Raw genomic sequence first — 9,780 nt, 5'->3', positions numbered from 1 at the left:
ACCTTGTTTCTTTTTTGTTACTGCAAAATTCATTAAACATATTTAAGAATGCATCTTTAAATCTGTCATATAATATGCTCATCATTTAAGCATTTATTTGCAAATCACATAACTTTTGAACCATAATGCAATTATAACGATTAGGACAAGTATGTTAGGATGAAATGAAGTGAAATGGAATGAAGTAATATGGATGTGATAATAAATGGATGTCCCTTCCCCCTAACTAAAGGTGTTTACAATTTTTTTTTGAAATGAGAAAGGAAATATGGTGAAGTATTTTCCAAAAATATAATTTTAGTATCCAAGGAATTTTATGATTAAAATCTAGAAAAGAACATACCTTTACTTACCTAGGAAGTGGACAAACTGTGCATATGTAGAGAAGCTGTAGTTGCTGCTGGATCATGGCATAGAATGTAGAATTTCATCTTCTTCTTGGTTGCATAAATGGTGGATGAGGTGGTGAAAGTGGATTCTTTATTTCTGTTGCTAAATTTGCTGTATCTGTTGCAAAATGCTGAAATGATATAGTCTTCACATGCTACAAAACCCAATGGTACAATTATAGTCATGCGAATAAATGTGCTGTTGTCGAGCATGAAGAGAAGTCATTGGATTACTAGCCATTGATGAATGTCGTTAACCAATGCAAGGCAAACTCACCATTAATGTCAACAAGTGCTAAGGTACCTAAGTACATCTTGCTAAGTGTGAATAAATGAGTTGATGTCGAACCACTTGCAAGATCTAATGATCAAGGGAGATTAATATATTCCCATGATTGTCAGTGAGATAACTTGTCATTGATGTGTACAAGCCTCAAGGTACTAATAAGAACTCTAGCCTTGAACCTAGATAATGTGCTAATGTCGATAGGACAAGAATTGTTAGAAGGGAGGCCTTAATGAATCCTCCATCATCTAACGCGAGTATGAAATGATGATTTTGGAAGGACTGAATGAAAAATTTTGCAGTGGATCAAAGTTTATTTAATGGAAAAGAAACTGACAAGAGGGTAAACAGGCGAACGGAAAGAAAAAGGACAAATCAACATGTAAATGCGCTGAATGTCTCTATTAATGGGTTAATGAATGGAAATTATGGAAAATGTGAATGGAAAATGTAAGTGGAAAACATGTGACTCTTTGCAAGGAAAATGATAATGACGATGCTTAGTGAAAATGCCTGGAGAGTTTGTCAGTTTGGAGAGGAAAAACGATGGAATTTATGGATGATAGAAATGGATTTAATTGGTTCATGTATGTTGAAATTGGTCGTAGAAAACCAATCGTGCACAAATTGGCCTCCTTCAATTCTCTGTTGTCTTGGAACTTGAAAATAAACATGGCACTAACATTGCAATAAAACATAAGTGTGTTCAAAGAGAAGTGACCAATTTCTTTTTGATACATACAAAAAAATTGCACACTTAACAGGTTCATGACGTGTTTTTATTTCAAATAGTTAGTCCAATTTCACAATTGTGATAATAAATCCAATTTCTAAAAGAAAACAATTTCCTCAATAAAAAATTCATCAATCGATCTTGCAAATAAAGCACCTTCATAGTTCTTCTTCTTTCCTGCATCATGCTTGAAAACATCATTATTAGACAAAACCAATAAATTTTGATCACGATTTATGATTAGAATGCATGGTTGACAAATAGATCATTGAGTTAAATACATACCTGCAGAATTGTGGTTCAGCTGTAGAATTGTACAGTTTCTGTAGCTAAAATATTGAATATACAATTAAGTACACATAGCTATGCATTTTTATTATGAACAAATAGCCAGCCTAATCTTCAAATTGATCAGTACCTCTTTCAGAAAAATTAACAAATAGAACAATTATTATTATTATTATTATTTTTAATTTCTTGCTTCGATAGGTGTGTTTGAGTGGACCATCACAATAAAATTTTCTTAATTTGCTCCGTCACTAAATGAATTTCACATCAATTTTTTTTTTTTTTTTACATGTTTTCATGGCAATTTTTTTTTTGTTTGTCTTTTGAAAAGCAATAAATTAATGAAATATTTACAAAACTAAAAAAAATAAAATAAATGTAAAGACAAGAAAAAAACATAACATGTGCAAACTAATATATATATATATATATATATATATATATATATATATATAGATATATATATATATATATATATATATATATATATATAAACATAAAAAAATTCATAACAAAAACCTATAACACAAATGTTATATACAAAGCACTTCACTAAAAAAAATTGAAAAAACAAATATTATACAAAAACATATACATGCATTTTAAAAACATAACAAACATTATACATAACATGTAACATTAAAAAAACACAGCTTAACACCAAAAAAAAAAAAAACATAACAAAAATCAATGTAATAATAAAAACGAAATTGCCATGAAAACTGTTTCATAATGAAGGCCATCAAATACAAATGTGAGGGCATTGGTTGGCTGAGAAGCAACAACAAACATAACTCCGAATCTTACAACTACCATCACTGAATGCTAAATAGGAGTGCACCTTAGTTGATAATTTTAAGCATATTCTAATATATAATTGCTTTTCAACAAAGTAATTCACCTGCAAACTCTTAAATGCTGCGCACAGTGGATTCTCAATTCGATCAATAGGCCAGGATGCCCGGCCAAAAAAGAACCACAACGCTTCACATAAGATCTCCGTGGCGGATCTACTTCCTGTAGATCAGGAAAATCAGGTCAGGGCGCAACTACCTCCTCTATGCGTTAATTAAAAACCGTTTTTTTCCTCACGCAATTTGCCAAGTAAGGCTCCAAAGAACTTCGAATATCTCCCAATTGGTTACAAATTTGAGAAATCATTAGTGGGTTTTATAACTTGCCCCTTTTTGAGAAAAACTCACATTTTATTTTTTCGAAATTTGTTTTCATTTGGCGAAAAACCGTGTTTTAAAAATGAGGTTTTTAAGTTTGTTATGCATTTCCTCTGCAAGTATTTCACTCGGGCTTTCTGGGTTCGTGGTCTCATTTAGCAATAATTTTCACCAGTTTCATAAAAAAAACTCAGCAACCAAACAAGTATTCAAAGTCTGCAAATAGCCCTGCAACCAAATAATCTGGAAAAACAAATTTCATCGTCGAATCTCCGAGTGGGTTTGCTTCCCATGAAATTTCTTCCATAAAGAAGGAAACTGCTCTTTATTAGTGTGGGAATGTTTTTGTTGTTTCTGGGATCTCCATACGAGTCTCCAAAAACAATACCGCTCTCCTTATTGAAGCTCGAGCGCGCCTCATCCCGAATTGCATCTGAAACTTCATAACCGAGATTATGCTTTTTAAGATCAAGAAGCACAATCATTCATGAACATCATCAACGCCCATATATGGAGAATATCCAAAGTTAGAAGATAACAAAGACATCTACTGTTGTTGATGTTATATTGTGGTCGAGCCATCAATATCTCTGCTGCATTGAACTCTGTCTACACCACTTCAAACGCTGTGCAACACATCAAATAGATTATGCTGCTCACCTTGCAGTATCGGGTAGTGGACTGTAGGTTGGGATTGCAGTGGGGAGAAATCTAGTAAAATCAAGATTCTGAGGATTTTTCTTTGCCTAAACATAGCAAATTCGCTTTATAGTGATCCTTAGCTATAACAACCATTAGGTGCACTTATCAATGGTTTTTATGCCACAAATATTTGTTTCAATTAGAACTTTTCCATAACAACCAAGCTGATCTTGCAGAGCAAACAATATACACGTATCATTTATCATTGTACTGGAAATTGGATAGCACTTTGATTTTTTATTTTCAGGTTCGATTTGGGGTTGAAGTCGGAACAAAGATGGGAGATTGTGAGAGCCACCACTGTACAGGGTTGTGTTGGTGCCTTATTTATTCCATTATTTTTCTCAACCCTTATTTTATATGTTCGTTTCGTTGCTTTCAGCCTTGTAGTGGTTTTTTAATTGTTTAGTTTTTGGGCATTCTTTTTATCATTTGTTTAGTAATATGGTGTGGGCTTCGTTTTTATGGTTTAGTTTTATTTTTTATTCAATTTTGTAGTTTATTTGTTATTGTTTTATTTTATATGTTTGTTTTATCGTTTTGATTTTGTTTTTATATTGAAAATGAAATAAACTCCAACAGATTACAGCAAAACACACATAAAAATCAGAGACAAAAAATGGTGGAAAAAGGCTGAAGCTTCATGCTTCTCTCTCATTACACATTACAAAAATAATTGAATATAGTGTTACAAATAAATAGATGAGAGACAGTGTTCTCAAGATAGTGCGTGCTATCTTAAACACCTTTGGTTGAGATAATTTCTCCTTTGGTTAAGATAATTTCTCACCAGACACACCAATATAGGAGTTACCTAAACTAACTCCTATCTTAGAGGAACAACCCAAGAGTTAGGCACAAATTCCTAACTTGGAATTTTTAATTAATTTATTTATTTTTGGATTTATTATTTTTTTATGAGAGAGGCTAACATTCCCCCCTTCAATGATAAATCCAAAATAAGAACGAGGAACCATCTTCCAAGTTCTCATGTTGATCCTCAAAAACATTGCCTGAAAAAACCGCCAAAACTGGATGCTGGAAAAAAACCAAATCTGAAGAGAACATGAATCGGCTGCATGCCTGATTCATCTCTGAATGTTGCTTGACAACTCCATCACGTGCCAAGCCGCAAAAGGATCCAACTATCCTTTGTTTGAAAACAGCATCCGATGTCCACTGACACAATTTGATGAACGCCCACTGGCTGAAGATGTCGAAAAACAACTCAATGTTGCTTTTGCTATGATGAAAGCTGCTCACTGCTGCTTTGGCTGTCGATCGCCCACTGGCGAATTTGCTGATGCCCACTGGCTGATGAAGATGCCCACTGGCTGCTGATGAAGATGCCCACTGGCTACTTCGCTGATGTTGTCGAGACTTTCAGTCTGACAACCACTTGTCAATTTCATTGACATTTTCCCCCCTTTGTCAGCTGAAAGGAGAGACAATCTTCTCCAAAATATATTTGAACTCCCCCCTTCAGGTGTAGGAGAGTTTCATTATTTTACTCCCTCATTCAACTGAATGAGAGTACCATCATCTGTTCACTGCTGGCTGCACTATGTATGATTGTAGTCGGTTGTAGAACTGAGACAATCGTTTAACTGTGGATGACCATTCCCAAGGATCAATCCATTCATAATGTATCTTCAATCTGGTTGATTTGTGTGGGTTGCGACATTTTTCTGAGGAATGATTGGGCTTGCCACAATGGCAACACGGATGGAGATCAAAACATTGATCTTCCATATGACCGGCTCTTTGACAATGAGAGCATTTCGGGTGAACATGAACTTCAGGTTGCGTGCAATTCGGGTTGACTACTACTTTCTTAGAACCTGCTGAGGTGAGTTGTTCAAGAAATCCTGCACTCACAAACTTAATTGGCTTGGAATAATCTGGGATATGTAATTTGGTGGCATCAGTGACATATCCTAAGCCTCGTCGATTCTTGTTATTTTTAATCTCTTCCCAGGGCTTGATGATGGGTTTGGAAGAAATTTGAATTTGATCATGAACAACTTCGACACTTGAAGTTGTTTGGATGAGTGATTTGGAATCAACATCTTTATCTTCATTTGCATGGTTGAATGACTTGGAAGAAGCACTCTTCTGTTGCAGCTCATCTCTTTGTAGTTGCGATTCTAGTTGAAGAAACTCAATGGTTTCATGTGTTTGTTGTAGATGCCGTGAAAGATCAGCAAGAATTTCTTTGCTGACGTGCACCATGTCTTCATCACTGGAGATGATCAAACTGTGAAGAATGTTTAACAACTGAATATGCTGCGCCATCTGAACTTGCTCACTTGAAGTCAGGCTCTCTTGTTGTAGATGTTGTGCTTTGAACTATTGCACTTGATTTTGTTACTTGGATGACAGGCTCGCTTGCTATGGGACTTGAATGGCACGCTCGCTTGATGTCAATCTCAACTTGCTTGATTGGTGTTAGAGCTGAACTTGTTTTGGTTGCTGTGATGGTTGTTTCAAGGAGTTAAAAACTCATGGACTCACTTGATTGTGTTTTAAAGGAAGGGTGTCGAACACTGTCGAAAATGCACCCAAAAAAGCTTACAATGATTTCAATGATTCACTACAATGACTCAATTCAAGACTTGGGTGTCGGTTTCAACCGAGAATGCACCCTTACAATTCAATGTTATTTGAGTTTGATTACAAGTTCAACAATGTTGATGTAGAATGTGCTTTGAAACGTTGAAGTTTACAGATTCATTAACTTGATTGTAGTGATGTAGACTTTGCTTTGAAATACTGGAGTTTGCAGATTCATGAACTTGATTGTATTGAGTGAATTTGTTTGTTGTGGTAGAATGCCGATGTTGAAAACTTTGATGAGTTGTTGTATGTGTGGAGCTTAATTATCCTTCCTTGCAGCTATTTTGTTACAAGTGTTGTGCTTGCTTGCATTGAACTTTATGTGTGATAAATGAGATCATTTATGTGTCAAAATGAGACACAAATAAAAAACAACAACATGAAGCATACACCATCATCAACACACTCTTTGTGTACCTAAGATCCCCTTATTCAATTTCGGGTGGATCTAGGACACAATCACCACAAATAATATGTCTATATTAAATTTTGGAGTACATAAGGGCTCAGCTTCACAACATCTTCATGGAATCAGAGTTCTAGAACTTTTGAAAGAAAAATGTCTTCAAGACACTGACTCAACCTTCTAGAAATAAAATATTCACTTATCTCTCCAAACACTTATCACTCTAAAATATTACAAAACAAAATTCACCTTATCGCTCCATGAAATCACTTCCAGCCTCTCCAAATTCAACTTATCGCTCCAAAAAAAACAACAAATTTTATAAAAAAACATACTACCTCTTCACTAAAAAATGCATCTTCTCATATTACTTTTAACTCCCTAGCAATAGCTCTCACACTGTTCTACAAAGCTGGCAACATTTGTTGCAACAATGCCCTCCTTATTTTAAAATGTAACTTGATGGCAAGGTCCGCAGAAACTGTAAACACGCACATGGAATAAGAACAAGATCCCATTTGCCCATTCCAGACACGCGCATTAAAACATTATGTGATACCAACAAGCTTCAAGAGGCCGTGGAGACCTTCGAGCATCTCCTTTCTGCAAAATCTGAATCGATACCCAATCTCATCACCTGCAATCATTTGTTAAGTAGCCTAGTCCGACAGAATCGACGTGAACCAGCGCTGTCTGTTTACAGACTTATGGTTGAAGCGGACATTAATGGTAGCAGAGCTCAAGCTTCTATGCTTGCCCAACAGGGTCTTATAACTGCAGAAGATAGAGATATTATACTGAAAGATCTAGCTGATATTGAGAGAAGTATTGAAAGTGGGGCGTTTATCTAGAGAGCTGACAGAGAATATGTTCTCATGAATATAGAAGCAGCTCTTACAGATTCGATTGGAGAGCCAGCGAAAAAGCTTCATACTGCAAGAAGTCGTAATGATCAAGTTTGCACTGATGTGCGTTTATGGTGTCGAGATGCCATTGATCAAATTATGAGATGCATAAGACGCCTTCAGGTTGCTCTGGTCGTTCATCAAGATCGGCCTCCGCATGAACGATTGAGACGGGCTGAGCCTAAGGAATTTAGTTCCAATTTAAAAAGCATCTTTGAGTCTGTACTTCTCGCCTTTATCCGATGCTGTCAGCGCTTTAACAGCGACAGGGTCGAGAGGAATTTACACTGATATTGGAGAAGAAGAACCCACCAGGAGCACCAGTGAGGAAGCTGGCCCGGATCGAAACGAGGGTGATATGAGTTCTGGCAATAGCAATTTAAGAGATAGCGTGGCTCTGTGTGGAACTTTTGCAGGCCAGCTGTTCTTCGGCTGGCTCGGCGACAAACTTGGCCGCAAGAAAGTCTACGGGATGACGCTCATGACTATGGTATTCAGTGCCCTAGCCAGCGCGCTCTCGTTTGGCCACACGGCCAAATCTGTAATGACAACGCTCCTTCTATGTGCAATAATTTCTATTGAATTATGTGCCTCCCCACACAATTCCCATGAAAGGGGATCACCGACGAGTTCAATACAACCTCACACAATGCTGAATACGAATGCGGCAGCATGAAGCCTAAACCAGGCTCTGATACCACATATTGAAAATGAAATAAACTCCAACGGATTACAGCAAAACACACATAAAAATCAGAGACAAAAAATGGCGGAAAAAGGCTGAAGCTTCATGCTTCTCTCTCATTACACATTACAAAAATAATTGAATATAGTGTTACAAATAAATAGATGAGAGACAGTGTTCTCAAGATAGTGCGTGCTATCTTAGACACCTTTGGTTGAGATAATTTCTCACCAGACACACCAATATAGGAGTTACCTAAACTAACTCCTATCTTAGAGGAACAACCCAAGAGTTAGGCACAAATTCCTAACTTGGAATTTTTAATTAATTTATTTATTTTTGGATTTATTATTGTTTTATGAGAGAGGCTAACATTTTATTGTTCATTTTTTAATGTTTTGTTTTGTATTTTTTTTATTAAGTTTTTTTGTTTGTTTTTAATTTGTTTTTATTAATATTTTAAATAGTTTTGGTTTTTATATATATTTTTTATTTGTGTTTTGTTTTTGGTTTATTTTTAAAGACTTAGAAAAATAAATAGATGTGTGTTTTTTTTTTTAAATATATATATTTTTTATTAAAAAAATTTAATATTTTTATTTAAAATTTAATATTCCTTCATTTAAAATCATGAACTTTTTTTTTTGAAAATTAAAAAAAATGATTTTTTTTTTTTTTTAATGAAAATCTAAATATATATATATATATATATATATATATATATATATATATATATATATATATATATAGATATATATTTAATTGAATTTTTCTTTTGTCAAATTATTAAAAATGCAAGAAAATGAATAAAATCTTTAAAAAAAAAATTAAAGTCTAAATACAATCAAGTTTGATTTTATTTCTTAGTTTATTCTACTTGAAAGAATATCTTTTTTTAATTTTTAAGTATATGAATATTTCTAATGGAGCCATTTACGAATTAGACTTTATAGAACGTTCATATCCAAATTTGTAAAATGTACTTGATTGTATATGAGGACATGAGAAATCGTTTTAACTTTTAGATTTTCCGCAAATATCTCTTGAAGAATGGATGAATGTCGTGTTGTAATTGCGTTTCGATACCATTATTCAACGTAGTTCTTGTGTTCCAAAGAATGTTTGATCTGCATTCTAGATCCTTTTTCCATAAACGGTTAATATCAATTTATTTTTTATAAAAATGATATGCAGTGAAATGATTCATGCATCCACATGCTTTAATCATGCATCTAGAAAAAAATTGAAAAAGAAATGAACTCTAGACTAAAATCTAGTTCCTATGCACACTTCCCTGGCAACTACACCAAAATGTTGAGACAAGTTAATTACCGATTATTTAATTGTCAACCCAGGGGTTTCATAAAACTTGCGAAGTGTGCATGCACTGTATATGCTAAAAATTAACTTTCAATTTAGATAAATCTAACTACGAAACCAAATAATGAAAATCCAAATTCACCTATTCTAATTCAACAATCAACTCAAAAGAAATTGTAGTACAATTATAGTACAACGCGCAGAATTGAAATCTTAATCTTTCAATCTTGTAGGAATTGAAAAGCACACCACTCTTTCAGAAATGAAAGCAAAAACAA

At 34.3% G+C, this 9,780-nt stretch overlaps 1 pseudogene; it reads left to right on the top strand.

The window, feature by feature from the left end:
• Nucleotides 1-7,467: 7,467 nt before the first annotated feature.
• LOC149210749 (argininosuccinate lyase, chloroplastic pseudogene) lies at nt 7,468-7,788 on the top strand (annotated as a pseudogene).
• The last annotated feature ends 1,992 nt before the right edge of the window (nt 7,789-9,780 follow it).

This window comes from Pinus tabuliformis, chromosome 1_2 (assembly GCF_031772625.1).
Source record: "Pinus tabuliformis cultivar Carrire ecotype Pingquan chromosome 1_2, CPIR1, whole genome shotgun sequence".
Taxonomy (NCBI): Eukaryota; Viridiplantae; Streptophyta; class Pinopsida; order Pinales; family Pinaceae; genus Pinus; species Pinus tabuliformis.
Note: the sequence above shows the minus strand (reverse complement) of the source record. Positions and strands in the feature narration are given on the sequence as shown.